Source organism: Giraffa tippelskirchi, chromosome 12 (genome assembly GCF_054371585.1).
Source record: "Giraffa tippelskirchi isolate mGirTip1 chromosome 12, T2T-mGirTip1v1.2.pri, whole genome shotgun sequence".
NCBI classification, from domain to species: domain Eukaryota; kingdom Metazoa; phylum Chordata; class Mammalia; order Artiodactyla; family Giraffidae; genus Giraffa; species Giraffa tippelskirchi.
In genome coordinates this window covers 126,500,084-126,514,470 of record NC_137286.1, presented here as the reverse complement: position 1 = coordinate 126,514,470, position 14,387 = coordinate 126,500,084, and the positions used below count along the sequence as shown (strand labels likewise).

At 36.9% G+C, this 14,387-nt stretch overlaps 1 long non-coding RNA gene across 1 annotated transcript in view; it reads left to right on the top strand.

The window, feature by feature from the left end:
* LOC145529442 (uncharacterized) overlaps positions 1-14,387 on the top strand; it is a 79,182-nt gene that overhangs the window by 55,477 nt on the left and 9,318 nt on the right. Inside the window, exon 4 of the long non-coding RNA XR_014071233.1 lies at positions 180-280. This is a non-coding gene — a long non-coding RNA (uncharacterized LOC145529442). The remainder of the gene's footprint in view (positions 1-179; positions 281-14,387) is intronic.

The window sequence follows — 14,387 nt, the reverse complement described above, 5'->3', positions numbered from 1 at the left end:
CCTTTATCTCACTTTCATACATTTCCAATCCAACCTCTTATCAATCCAGTTTAGTCCCTGAGTTCTCCAACTCCAAACTACTTTCATCCTATTTAAGACTTAGAGTCCTTCATTGTTGCTACATCTTTAAAGCCCCTTATTTCTCATCCCTATGATGATATTTCTTTCCTGATTTGTAGGTTAAGTTTTATGAACAATTATTTTAACCACTCCCTTGCATAAACCCTCGGCTTTTCATCTCTTCACTCTGTATCACTGCTTCCCCATTACGCAGAACAAGGTATGTACACGGCAGCTTTTCAAAAAGCATTCCTTGAGTAAATGGGCTCTTTATGTACTGGATAAATAGAAATGTGCCATTTATATGTGTGCTTCTAATTGCTTCTTCTTTTTCACCATGGGAAACTAGAAAATTTCATGGGAAAATGATGTATCTCAATTCCTACAACATATCCCCAGCAAGACTGGGCCTTATATTCAAGATTCTTGGCTCCCAGTTCATCAATCTTTTCTTTCCAATCTCTGAGTTCTCTGAAAAACTAATTCAACTTCTCACAAACTATGTTTGGCTATACTTGATGACATACCTTCCACCACAATGGTTGCAGAAAGACATATATATGAATAAAGTATTGTCATTTTTAATTTATAAACAAAACTTCCAAAAATTTGACAGTTATATACTATAAGACAGGAATAGAGTCATTCTAAGACTGATTTTATTTATTCTTAAAATAATGTAGTTTTTCTTAACTGAACAAATTGAGGAAACTGATTTTGATCATCTTTAATGTATTTGATCTGCTCCTGGAATAAAGACATAGGGATGATAAAGCTCTTTCTGTGAGAAATCTGAGGATAAAACTAGGATTTCATTTTACATATTGATTTTAGTTAAAAATTAGTAAACAAGAATGTTGTATTGAAGTGTTCTTTCCTTAATAAAATTGTTCAATAAGTTCAATTATTTATCAATATACTGTTAAAACTGTTTCAATAACGTATTTTAAAAAATGAGTTAGATGAGTTAGTAACAACTATCCTTTTCACCTAAAAACCTAAATCTTTTAAAAAAAGCACAGGAGGGAGGGTTTATTGTTTGTACTTTATTCTAAGCATTGGTTAAGCAGTTTTAAAGTTGAATCTCCAAACCTAGTATAGGGTAGAATTATCTCATTTTGAAAGGTGAGCCTGGGAGTAGAAAATAATGCTGAATCGAATACCACTGTCAGCTAGACACTGTACATGTGCAACTGTCCATGTACTTCAAACTAAACTAAACAGGAAATGTGCGTTGTCACTAGCAATTGTATGCTGGAATTGTAACTTCCTTAATCACTTATCATGTGGTTATGCTAGCTTTCCTGAACTATGGGACTATTTTCTTTCTTTAACTCATGCATACATAATTGAGTTAAAAATACATTTCAGTTAAGGTATACACTCTTCATCCATCAACTCTATTTTGTTTTACTCAATATTTATTATTCCATTCATACTATTTTTCTTCCCCTTTCTCACTCACAATCACATGTCTCACAGGTGCTCTAATATTGTTAGCATTTATCCTTGAATTATATATATATTTTATTTGGGGAATACATACATTTTTAAAATACATATATGACAGAAATCTAAAATGTTTTTTTCTGTTTACATACAAGAGGGGTACATATTCTAATTCATTTCTTCTGACTGCTGCATTTTATTCTATAGACTTTTCTATTTTATTTATCTCCCTTCATCAAAAATAAAAATTTAAACACTTTCCAAATACCAAAACTACAAGAATGTTGAAGTAAGCTTCTGACATATTTTCTTACAGACGTGTGTAAGAATTTTTCTGGGCCACATATGATGGGAGAAGATTTCTAGTCATAGGGTGTATTTTGATTGTGTATATCAGACTACATGCCATATTACTGCACCAGTCAAATTTGTACTAGCAGCAAAGAGTTCCTGTCATTTCAACTAGAAATTGTACCCAATATTTTATATTTGAATATAATGTCGTACATTTTTATTTTCATTTACTGGCTAGCTGTGATTTTTTTGTACCTTATATAGAATTTGAGTTTTGTCCTCTGTAAATTATATTTTTATATATTTTCTCCATATATCTATTCTTTCCTGGTTTATTTCTTGGTGATTGGCAGAATTTCTTTATTATTTTAGATTTTTACCTTTTTTAGGTTTTTCAGTTTGAATATGACTTTTCCTAAACTTCATGAAAAGTATGTATGTAATTAAACCCATTAGTTCTTCATACTATTTTATATGCTTTAGACATACTATTTTAAAAGTCCTTTCCTAAACCCAGCATGTATGATTTATATTTTCCTGTATTTATTTCATGATTTGCTGACATTTAAATCAGGCAAATCTGAATTCCATGTTTGTAGGTGCTGTAAAGATGTCATTTTATTCTTTTTCTGTGACGTGAGCCCACTTTCTTGATATGATAAATTAAACGGTTTGTCACACACATATTTATTTATTTCCCCTATATTTATCCTAGAGTAAATTTAGAAGAGAGTGGAAAGATAGATAGACAGATATCATTGGATTTTAATTGTGCTTGAAAACAAATCCAACTTATTTCTATGAATCAATTTTCATAATCAGAACGTTAATGACCTTCTTATTTCTAACCATTTTATTTTAGAGTAAGATAAAAACTTTTTTAGATTGCCTGCTCAGTTCAGTTCTATTCAGTTGATCAGTCGTGTCTGACTCTTTGCAACCCCATGGACCACAGAACTCCAGGACTCCCTATCCATCACCAACTCCCGGAGTTTATCCAAACTCATGTCCGATTGAGTCGGTGATGCCACCCAACCATCCCATCCTCTATTGTCTCCTTCTCCTCTTGCCTTCTATCTTTCCCAGCATCAGGGTCTTTTCAAATGAGTCGGCTCTTTCCATCAGGCAGCCAAAGTATTGGAGTTTCAGCTTCAAAATCAGTCCTACCAATCAACACCCAAGACTGATCATCTTTAGGATGGACTGGTTGGATCTCCTTGCAGTCGAAGGGACTCTGAAGAGTCGTCTCCAACACCACAGTTCAAAAACATCAATTCTTCGGCACTCATCTTTCTTTATAGTCCATCTCTCACATCCATACATGACTACTGGAAAAACCATAGCCTTGACTAGACAGATGTTTGTTGGCAAAATAATGTCTCTGCTTTTTAATATGCTGTCTAGACTGATCATAGCTTTTCTTCCAAGGAGCAAGCATCTTTTAATTTCAAGGCTGCCGTCACCATCTGCAGTGATTTTGGAGCCCCCCAAATATAAAGTCTGCCACTGTTTCCACTGTTTCCCCATCTATTTGCCATGAAGTGATGGGACCAGATGCCATGATCTTCGTTTTCTGAATGTTGAACTTTATGCAACTTTTTCAGTCTCCTCTTTCACTTTCATCAAGAGGCTCTTTAGTTCTTCACTTTATGCCATAAGGGTGGTGTCATATACATATGTGAGGTTATTATATTTCTCCCAGCAATCTTGATCCCAGCTTGTGCTTCATCCATCCCAGCATTTCTCATGATGTACTCTGCATATAAGTTAAATAACCAGAGTGACAATACAGCCTGATAACACTCCTTTTCCTATTTGGAACCAGTCTATTTTCCATGTCTAGTTCTAACTGTTGCTTCCTGACCTGCATACAGATTCACAAGAGGCAGGTCAGGTGGTCTAGTATTCACATCTCCTTCTGAATTTTCCACAGTTTATTGTGATCCCCACAGTCAAAGGCATTGGCATAGCCAATAAAACAAAAATAGATGTTTTTCTGGTACTATCTTGTTTTTTCGACGATCCAACGGATGTTGCCAGTTTGATCTTTGGTTCCTCTGCCTTATCTAAAACCAGCTTGAACATCTGGAAGTTCACGGTTCACGTATAGTTGAAGCCTGTCTTGGAAACTTTTGAGCATTACTTTACTAGCATGTGAGATGAGTACAATTGTACGGTAGTTTGAGCATTCCTTGGCATTGCCTTTCTTTGTGATTGGAATGAAAACTGACCTTTTCCAGTCCTGTGGCCACTGCTGAGTATTCCAAATTTGCTGGCATATTGAGTGCAGCACTTTCACAGCATCATCTTTTAGGATTTGAAATAGCTCAACTGGAAATCCATCACCTTACTAGCTTTGTTTGCAGTGATGCTTCCTACAGCCCACTTGACTTTGCATTCCAGGATGTCTGGCTCTAGGTGGGTGATAATTCCATCATGGTCATCTGGGTCATGAAGGTCTTTTTTTGTATAGTTCTTCTGTGTATTCTTGCCACGTCTTCTTAATAACTTCTGCTTCTGTTAGGTCCATACGATTTCTGTCCTTTATCAAGCCCATCTTTGCATGAAATTTTCCCTTGGTGTCCCTAATTTTCTTGAAGAGATCTTTAGCCTTTTCCATTCTATTGTTTTCCTCTATTTCTTTGCACTGATCCCTGACGAAGGCTACCTTATCTCAACTCACTATTCTTTGGAACTCTGCATTCAAATGGGTATATATTTCCTTTTCTCCTTTGCTTTTTGCATTTCTTCTTTTCACAGCTATTTGTAAGGCCTCCTCAGACAGCCATTTCACTTTTTTACATTTTTGTTTCTTGGGGATGGTCTTGATCCCTGCCTCCTGTACAATGTCACGAACCTCCATCCATAGTTCATCAGGCACTCTGTCTATCAGATCTAGTCCCTTAAATCTATTTGTAACTTCCACTTTATAATCGTAAAGGATTTGATTTAGGTCATACCTGAATGGTCTAGTGGTTTTCCCTACTTTCTTCAATGTAAGTCTGAATTTGGCAGTAAGAAGCTCATGATCTGAGCCACAGTCAGCTGCCGGTCTTGTTTTTGCTGACCCTATAGAGCTTCTCCACCTTTGGCTACAAACAATATAATCAATCTGATTTTGATGTTGGCCATCTGGTGATGTCCGTGTGTAGAGTCATCTCTTGTGTTGTTGGAAGATGGTGTTTGCTATGACCAGTGTGTTCTCTTGGCAAAGCTCTATTAGCCTTTGCCCTGCTTCATTCTGTACTCCAAGGCCAAATTTGCCTGTTACTCTAGGTGTTTCTTGACTGCCTACTTTTGCATTCCAGTCCCTATAATGAAAAGGGCACCTTTTTTGGGTGTTAGTTCTAGAACGTCGTGTAGGTCTTCATAACAATAATTCTGTTCCCTTTATATCCATCTCAACATTTCTTCCTTTTTTTGTGTTATCAGTTCAGTTCAGTCACTCAGTCGTGTCTGACTCTTTGCGACACCATGAATTGCAGCACTCCAGGCCTCTCTGTCCATTACCAACTCCCGGAGTCTACCCAAACCCATGTCCATCGAGTCGGTGATGCCATCCAACCATCTCATCCTCTGTTGTCCCCTTCTCCTCCCACCCCCAATCCTACCCAGCATTAGGGTCTTTTCCAATGAGTCAACCCTTCGCATGAGGTGCCCAAAGTATTGGAGTTTCAGCTTCAACATCAGTCCTACCAATCAACACCCAGGACTGATCTCCTTTAGGATGGACAGGTTGGATCTCCTTGCAGTCCAAGGGACTCTCAAGAGTCTTCTCCAACACCACAGTTCAAAAGCATCAATTCTTTGGGGCTCAGGTTTCTTCACCGTCCAACTCTCACATCCATACATGACCACTGGAAAAACCATAGCCTTGACTAGACGTACTTTTGTTGGCAAAGTAATGTCTCTGCTTTTCAATATGCTATCTAGGTTGGCCATAACCTTCCTTCCAAGGAGTAAGCGTCTTTTAATTTCATGGCTGCAGTCACCATCAGCAGTGATTTTGGAGCCCAAAATATAAAGTCTGACACTGTTTCCACTGTTTCCCCATCTATTTCCCATGAAGTGATGGGACCAGATGCCATGATCTTAGTTTTCTGAACGTTGAGCTTTAAACCAACTTTTTCACTCTCCTCTTTCACCTTCATCAAGAGGATCTTTAGTTCTTCTTCACTTTCTGTCATAATGGTGGTGTCATCCGCATATCTGAGGTTATTGATATTTCTCCCGGCAATCTTGATTCCAGCCAGTGTTTCTTCCAGCCCAGTGTTTCTCATGATGTACTCTGCATTTACGTTAAATAAGCAGGGTGACAATATACAGCCTTGACGTACTCCTTTTCCTATTTGGAACCAGTCTGTTGTTCCATGTGCAGTTCTAACTGTTGCTTCCTGACCTGCATACAGGTTTCTCAAGACACAGGTCAGGTGGTCTGGTATTCCCATCTCTTTAAGAATTTTCCACAGTTTATTGTGATCCACACAGTCAAAGGCATTCGCATAGTCAATAAAGCAGAAATAGATGTTTTTCTTGAACTCTCTTGCTTTTTCAATGATCCAGCAGATATTGGCAATTTGATCTCTGGTTCCTCTGCCTTTTCTAAAACCAGCTTGAACATCTGGAAGTTCACGGTTCACGTATTGCTGAAGCCTGGCTTGGAGAATTTTGAGCATTACTTTACTAGCAGGTGAGATGAGTGCAATTGTGTGGTAGTTTGAGCATTCTTTGGCATTGCCTTTCTTTGGGATTGGAACGAAGACTGACCTCTTCCAGTCTGTGGCCACTGCTGAGTTTTCCAAATTTGCTGGCATATGGAGTGCAGCACTTTCACAGCATCACCTTTGAGGATTTGAAATAGCTCAACTGGAATTCCATCACCTCCACTAGCTTTGTTCGTAGTGATGCTTTCTAAGGCCCACTTGACTTCACATTCCAGGATGGCTGGCTCTAGGTGAGTGATCACACCATCATGGTTATCTGGGTCATGAAGATCTTTTTTGTACAGTTCTTCTGTGTATTCTTGCCACCTCTTCTTAATATCTTCTGCTTCTGTTCGGTCCATACCATTTCTGTCCTTTATCGAGCCTATCTTTGCATGAAATGTTCCTTTGGTATCTCTAATTTTCTTGAAGAGATCTCTAGTCTTTCCCAATCTGTTGTTTTCCTCTTTCTTTGCACTGGTCGCTGAGGAAGGCTTTCTTATCTCTCCTTGCTATTCTTTGGAACTCTGCATTGAGATGGGAATCTTTCCTTTCTCCTTTGCTTTTCGCTTCTCTTCTCTTCCAAGCTATCTGTAAGGCCTCTTCAGACAGCCATTTTGCTTTTTTGCATTTCTTTTCCATGGGGATTTTCTTGATCCCTGTCTCCTGTACAATGTCACGAACCTCTGTCCATAGTTCATCAGGCACTCTGTCTATCAGGTCTAGTCCCTTAAATATATTTGTCACTTCCACTGTATACTCATAAGGGATTTGATCTAGGTCATACCTGGATGGTCTAGTGGTTTTCCCTACTTTCTTCAATTTACGTCTGAATTTGGCAATAAGCATTTCATGATCCGAGCCACGGTGTGCTCCCGGTCTTGTTTTTGCTGACTGTATAGAGCTTTTCCATCTTTGGCTGCAAAGAATATAATCAGTCTGATTTTGGTGTTGACCATCTGGTGATGTCCACATGTAGAGTCTTCTCTTGTGTTGTTGGAATAGGGTGTTTGCTATGACCAGTGTGTTCTCGTGGCAACACTCTATTAGCCTTTGCCCTGCTTCATTCTGTACTCCAAGGCCAAACTTGCCCGTTACGCCAGGTGTTTCTTGACTTCCTACTTTTGCATTCCAGTCCCCTATAATGAAAAGGACATCTTTTTTGTGTGTTAGTTCTAGAAGGTCTTGTAGGTCTTCATAGAATCGTTCAACTTCAGCTTCTTCGGCATTACTGGTCAGGGCATAGACTTGGATTACCGTGATATTGAATGGTTTGCCTTGGAAACGAACAGAGATCATTCTATCGTTTTTGAGATTGCATCTAAGTACTGCATTTTGGACTCTTTTGTTGACCATGATGGCTACTCCATTTCTTCTAAGGGATTCTTGCCCACAGTTATAGATATAATGTTTATAGTTGTGGTTATAACACATCCTTCCATGTGAACAGTGAGAGATTTTAGTACACATCATTGTCTTATCTCCATTTTAGAGAATAAAAGTACTGTTTCTCTATCACATATTATTTGATGTCGGTGTGGTATTATTTCATGTTAAGAATCTCATATTATATATCAGTTCAGTTTACTGATAATTACATAGATTTCTACTAGTAACTAATATGTCAACATGACTCTTATTCCTTCAGATTTTTGGGTTATGCTTTTGTCTACTTACCTATGTATTTGTTTGTCATTTTTTTTCTTTACTCTTCAGTAGTCTCTGTTTTTTGTGACTTACATGTGTTCCATGTATCGTCTCCATGTTTGCAGTTTTCTTTATACACATTTCATGTCATCTTTTGAGCAATACATGTTTCTTACATTTAATATGGTAAGTTTTATTTTTAATATTTTATTACCATTTCAACTTTCTACGTTTTGTTAAGGTAGTAACCCCTCTACAAAGGATATGAACATATTCTGGATTTTTAAAAAAATATTTTATACATGTCTTGTACATTTTAAATTTTAAACTATATAGAAATGATTTTTCATGTAATGTGATGTGACATTGAGATCAAATTTTATTTGTGATTCTATTAAGGGTTTTAACAGCATTATTTTTATTTTATGTCCCCATATTAACTCCAATCAGGGGCTTTCTTGATAGCTCAGTCAGTAAATAACTCGTTTGCAATTCAGGAGGCTCCAGTTTGTTTCCTGTATCAGGAAGATCCACTGGAGAAGGGATAGACTACCCACTCGACTATTCTTTGCCTTCCCTTGTGGCTCCGCTGGTAACGAATCTGCCTGTAATGTGGGAGATCTAGATGTGATCCCTTGGTTGGGAAGCTCCTCTGGAGAATGGAAAGGCTACCCAGGAGAATTCCATGGACTTTATAGTCCATGGCGCTGCAAAGTTTTGGACAGGACTGAGCGACTTTTACTTTTACATTAACTCCAGTCAGGAAGTTGTCCCTACCCCCTACACACTCACTCAACATGCACTTAATGTTTGTTTTAGATGGTCCATTATGCAGCCACTCTGGAAATCAGATTGATTTTCAGTAGTGTGGCAAAACATGTTGTTGCAAAAAAAAAAAAAAATCTTGTTTGAAACGAAGGCACTAGCTTTTGGGGCTAGTCAGCCTCAGGCAGTGAAACTTCTGGTCTGAATCAAATTAAACAGAAAATCAGAGAATAATAGGAAGATAAACCCTTTCTTCTTTCTCCAGGCAGTTTTGCCATGGAGCTAGTCCTTATGAGTCTATAGAAGTATCTGCACTGTTTTTTTTTAAGGCTTCACATGGAGCAGTAGCCACAAGGGCAATATTTCATCATGCTTTTCTCTTTTCCTTTCTTATGTCACTATAGTCTTACTCTTACTCCTCCTGGATTGTACCTTTCGAATAAATTCTTGACATTTTGTCCTTGTGTGAAGTTTGCTTTTGTTAGGAATCTGGGGCTCAGAAAATTGCCAGTAGGGCCTGTTTGAAAAAGCAAGCCTTCAGAGTCAAATTCCTACCTGATTTAAGACAATGATAAACCCACTGATTATGATGTTTTAAATTATGGTAGTCATATCTCAATTAGCTAAGGTGATATTTATTATTAATTGACATAAAATGTAGGAAGAGGAGGAAACTTTGGGGAATTAATTCAATGTATAGTCACTATGGGACAACAAAAACCATAATTATTGTGAAATTGATTGATTATTTTGATACATACTGAATACCTTGCAAAAGAATGTAATAGGTTCAGAGAAGTTGTTTCCTACCCTAGTGAACAGTTTTAAACCAAAGGACTTCTAAGGCAAATTTAAATTAGACTTACCTCTTATAGTCACAGGAGTGACATTGCTGGAAAATTTGCCCCCACGTCTTGAAGAACTCCAAAGGGAAATATTATATGTGCCATACTAAATAGACTTCTATTACTTAATAAGGGATTGGTAAGTAAGTTTGCACAAACCACCAAAGATATTTGAAGTATGAGAAAGCCATAGTGTACTTCCATGACCTCAGTGCCATTCTGAATTCTAGTGAATATAACACAAGAAAATCATACAACTGTACAGGAAAATTTCTATTAACTTACAAGTATAGAGTTATCTTGGTAAATAACACATATTTCTAGAAAATGTTAGGATGAGGATATAACAGATGCTTGTATTGTCATAATATAGTTCATTTTTTAAACATTTATTGATTTGTCTGTGTCAAGTGTAGTTATAGAATATGGTATCTTCCATCTTTGTTGTGGTCTGAGAGATCTTTAGTTGCAGCATATGGAATCTGTAGTTGGTGGTACGTGGGATCAACTTCCCTCATCAGGGATCAAACCCAGGCCAATTTCATTGAGAGCTCAGAGTTTTAGCCAGTGGACCACCAGGGAAATCCCTTATAATATAGTTCTTGCTCAGGGACACTAGGGATCCATGTTGGGTTTGAACTGATTAAGACTAGAATTTAAGGCAAAGGTAGTATTTGGTGGTTCATATAGGGAAATACTTTCCAGACCTATAAGATGCTATCTTTTTCAATTACATAATCCTAATATAATTATACAAGTTGTACCTCATTATATTTGTTGGAGGAACCGACAATTAATTAGTTGCTATCAACTAGTCTTTCTGATCATTCTATTCTGATTAGAGACAGGACTTAGTAGCTAAGAAGATTACCTGTGGTGGTTTAGTACTGGTACTAGAATTCTGATGGATTAGCATCTTACCATCCACATTGAAACCAAGCAAAACATTTTATTGACAGCATTAAGACCCACATCTCTGTTCTTTAGAAAATAGCCAAAATAATATTTTATAAGATTCTTGCAACCCCAGACTAAAGAATTTCTAAATGCCTGTTAAAATGATTGATTTTTTTTATCTTATCCAGAAACATATCTAAATGATAAATGTGTACATCAAGCCATATTAAATCCACTCCAACATCCCTATCTTTGTTAGACTTGGACTCTTCCCTCTCAAACTTGACAAGGAATTTCTGACATTGTGACTTTTCTGTGCGAAAACCCACTGAATTAGTTTACTGTCTACACTTACTGAGAAATCAATCACTACCACTTTATAGGAGCACATTTAATTCAAAATCTCTGGTAAGTGAACTCATATTTATAAGCTTAACATATTGAAAATTATATTTCCTTGTCTAGACTGCAGTCATACATGTATTCTGTTGATTTGTAAGCCTTCTTAAATTAGATTTGAAGTTGGCCTTGTGAAGTATGATATACTTCTGAATTTGTTGAAAAAAAAAGGCATGATAGTTAGGGTAAGATGTGAAGAAAATACTATCAGTAGGTAACTTTCTCAGGCAAACACAATAATTACATGGTCTTCAAGTTACAGTGAGCAGACGGGGAGTACTTTTGTTGGTGAGAAGATGTTCATGTGTTGGGCATTATAAAAAATTACCTCAACTTCCAGATCATCTTTAAGTGAAATTGATTACCAAAATCACACACAAGAGACTAGAAAACCTAAAAATTCAAAAAAATTATCTATAATTCCAAAATTTGCATATTTAGACTGTAGACTTGATTTTCAGTATCATTGTCACTTTGGCTGGAGGAGATAAAAAAGTTGAACATCATAAAAATCTTCATTTTCTTTGTCTGTGTGTGAGGTAAGAATTTAAAAACTGAGTGCTGTATTTTATCATTAAATAACTGGTACAATCTGAAGTAGTCCTTGGTTTGTCAAAGTCTTGCTTTCCACAGCGTTATGATTCAGATGAGTAAACGTGAGATTTTGAATAATATGTTCATCACTGGATGCTCTTGACTTCCAAGTTTCTATCCTATAGTAGTGAACTCAGACAAGGTCAGATACAAAATCCAAATTTAGCATATTCTTGAATATTTATTAATTGCAATAATTTTGCGAAGTTATTTCTGCCTAGAACTCATACACACAAGTAGTAAAAGCCATCTCTTGGTAGTTAAAAAATATTGATAAATATTAAATTGTTCCAAGAACTTTCCAGATAGCCAGGGAATCTGTGAGAATACACAGAAAACCTGTACAAGAAAAGGTCTTAATGACCCAGATAACAATGATAGTGTGATCACTCACCTAGAGCCAGACATCCTGGAGTGTGAAATCAAGTGGACCTTAAGAAGTATGACTACAAACAAAGCTAGGGCAGGTGATGGAATGCCAGCTGAGCTATTTCAAATCCTAAAAGATGATGCTGTTAAAGTGCTGTACTCAGTATGCCAGCAAACTTGAAAAACTCAGCAGCGGCCAGTGGACTAGAAAAGTTCAGTTTTATTTCCAATCCCAAAAAAGATCAATGCCAAACAATGTTTAAATTACCACACAATTGTACTCATTTCACATACGAGCAAGGTATTGCTCAAATCCTTCAGGCTAGGCTTCAACAGTACATGAACCGAGAACTTCCATATGTGAAGCTGGATTTAAAAAAGACAGAAGAATGAGAGATCAAATTGCCAACATCCTCTGGACTATAGAAAAATCAAGATAATGCCAGAAAAACATCTGCTTCATTGACTATGCTAAAGTCTTTGACTGAGTGGATTACAACAAACTGAAAAATTCTTAGAGATGGGAATACTAGACCACCTTACTTGCTTCTTGAAAAACCTGGTTTGCCAGTCAAGAAAAAGCAGTTACAATGAGACATGGAATGATGGACTGGTTCAAAATTGGAAATAGAGTACATCAAGGCTGTATATTGTTCCCCTGCTTATTTAACTTATAAGCAGAGTACATCATGCAAAATGCCAGGCTAAATGAAGCTCAAAGTGGAATCAATGTTTCTGGGAGAAGTATCAATAACCTCAGATATGCAGATGACACCACCCTAATGGCAAAAAGTGAAGAGGAAATAAAAGCCTCTTGATGAAAGTGAGAGAGTGAAGAGGCTGGCTTAAAACTCAACATTCAAAAAACTAAGATCACGGCATCCAGTCCCATCTCTTCATAGCAAATAAATGGGGAAAAACTGGAAACAGTGACAGACTTAATTTTCTTGGGCTCCAAAATCACTGGGTAGTCACTGCAGCTATTACACTACAAGACACTTGCTCCTTGGAAGAAAAGCTATGACACACCTAGAAAGCATATTAAAAAGCAGAGATATCAGTTTGCTGACTAAGGCCTGTCTAGTCAAAGCTATGATTTTTCCAGTATTCATGTATGGATCTGACCATAAAGAAGGCTGAGCGCTAAAGACTTGATGCTTTTGAACTGTGATATTGGAGAAGACTCTTGAGAGTCCCTTGGACAGCAAGGAGATCAAACTAGGCAATCCTAAAGGAAATCAATCCTGAATATTCTTTGGAAGGACTGATGTTGTACCCAAAGCTCCAATACTTTAGCCACCTGATGCGAAGAGCTGAGTCATTGGAAAAGGCCTTGATGCCAGGGAAAATTGAAGGCAGGAGGAGAAGGGGACGACAGAGGATGAGATAGTTGAATGGCATCACCAACTCAATGGACATGAGATTGAGTGGCCTCCAGGAGATAGTGAAGGACAGGTAAGCCTGCCATCCTGCAGTCCCTGGGGTTGAAAAGAGCTGGCCACCACTTAGAGACATAACCAGAACAAGAACAACATAATGCAATAACCAATGTACAGAAAGCACTATTCTCCTGTTTGCCTCTAGTCACTGGGTAACAGAAAATAATACAACTGCTTCAGAACAAATAGCAACTCTGCCTCCATGATTGCCAGAAAGTCATTTTCCCTGAATTCTGTGACATCATATTTCACACCTCAGAAAAGAAGCCTTAAAAAGGTATATCTAGTTGGTGTAATGTAGATCACAAGTTTCCACTGTAGCAAGGAAGCCTAGAAATAAGAATTCACAGATCATATACTAGTAAGTAAGTAAGTCTACTACTAGTAAGTAAGTCAGTCTTAACTATTTTTGACATTTTAAAAATATAGGAATTATTTCCAATTATTTTGAGTAGCCTCAATGATATTGACTCTAGGTTCCTTCATTGTTTAGTTCCATAACATATTTATTCCATTTTTTATCATTATTGATCTCTTTGGTCAGAGAACAAATGAATAATTTTGGTCAGTCCATCTCTAAACATTATCTTTCATTGAATACTATGAATATTTGAGTATGGAAGTCAATTTTTTACCCTTAACTGGATATTAATTGTCAGAGAAGCATAATTTTAATCATCTACCTGATATGTACTGTTTTCAGTAGAATGCACAGGATCTGATTGGAATTAGCTAAAGAAATCACTTCTTATACTTTCAAAAGGGTTTTTGTTAATATTTATATAGTAATCTAGTAGATATATTTAGAAATATAATTATTTCCAAATGTTTGATTCTTAAATGATATTGCCACTTCATTAGTGAAATTCAAATGTTTCCTTTACAATAATAGTGTTCAACTGATAATTGACAAGATAAATTTTGGT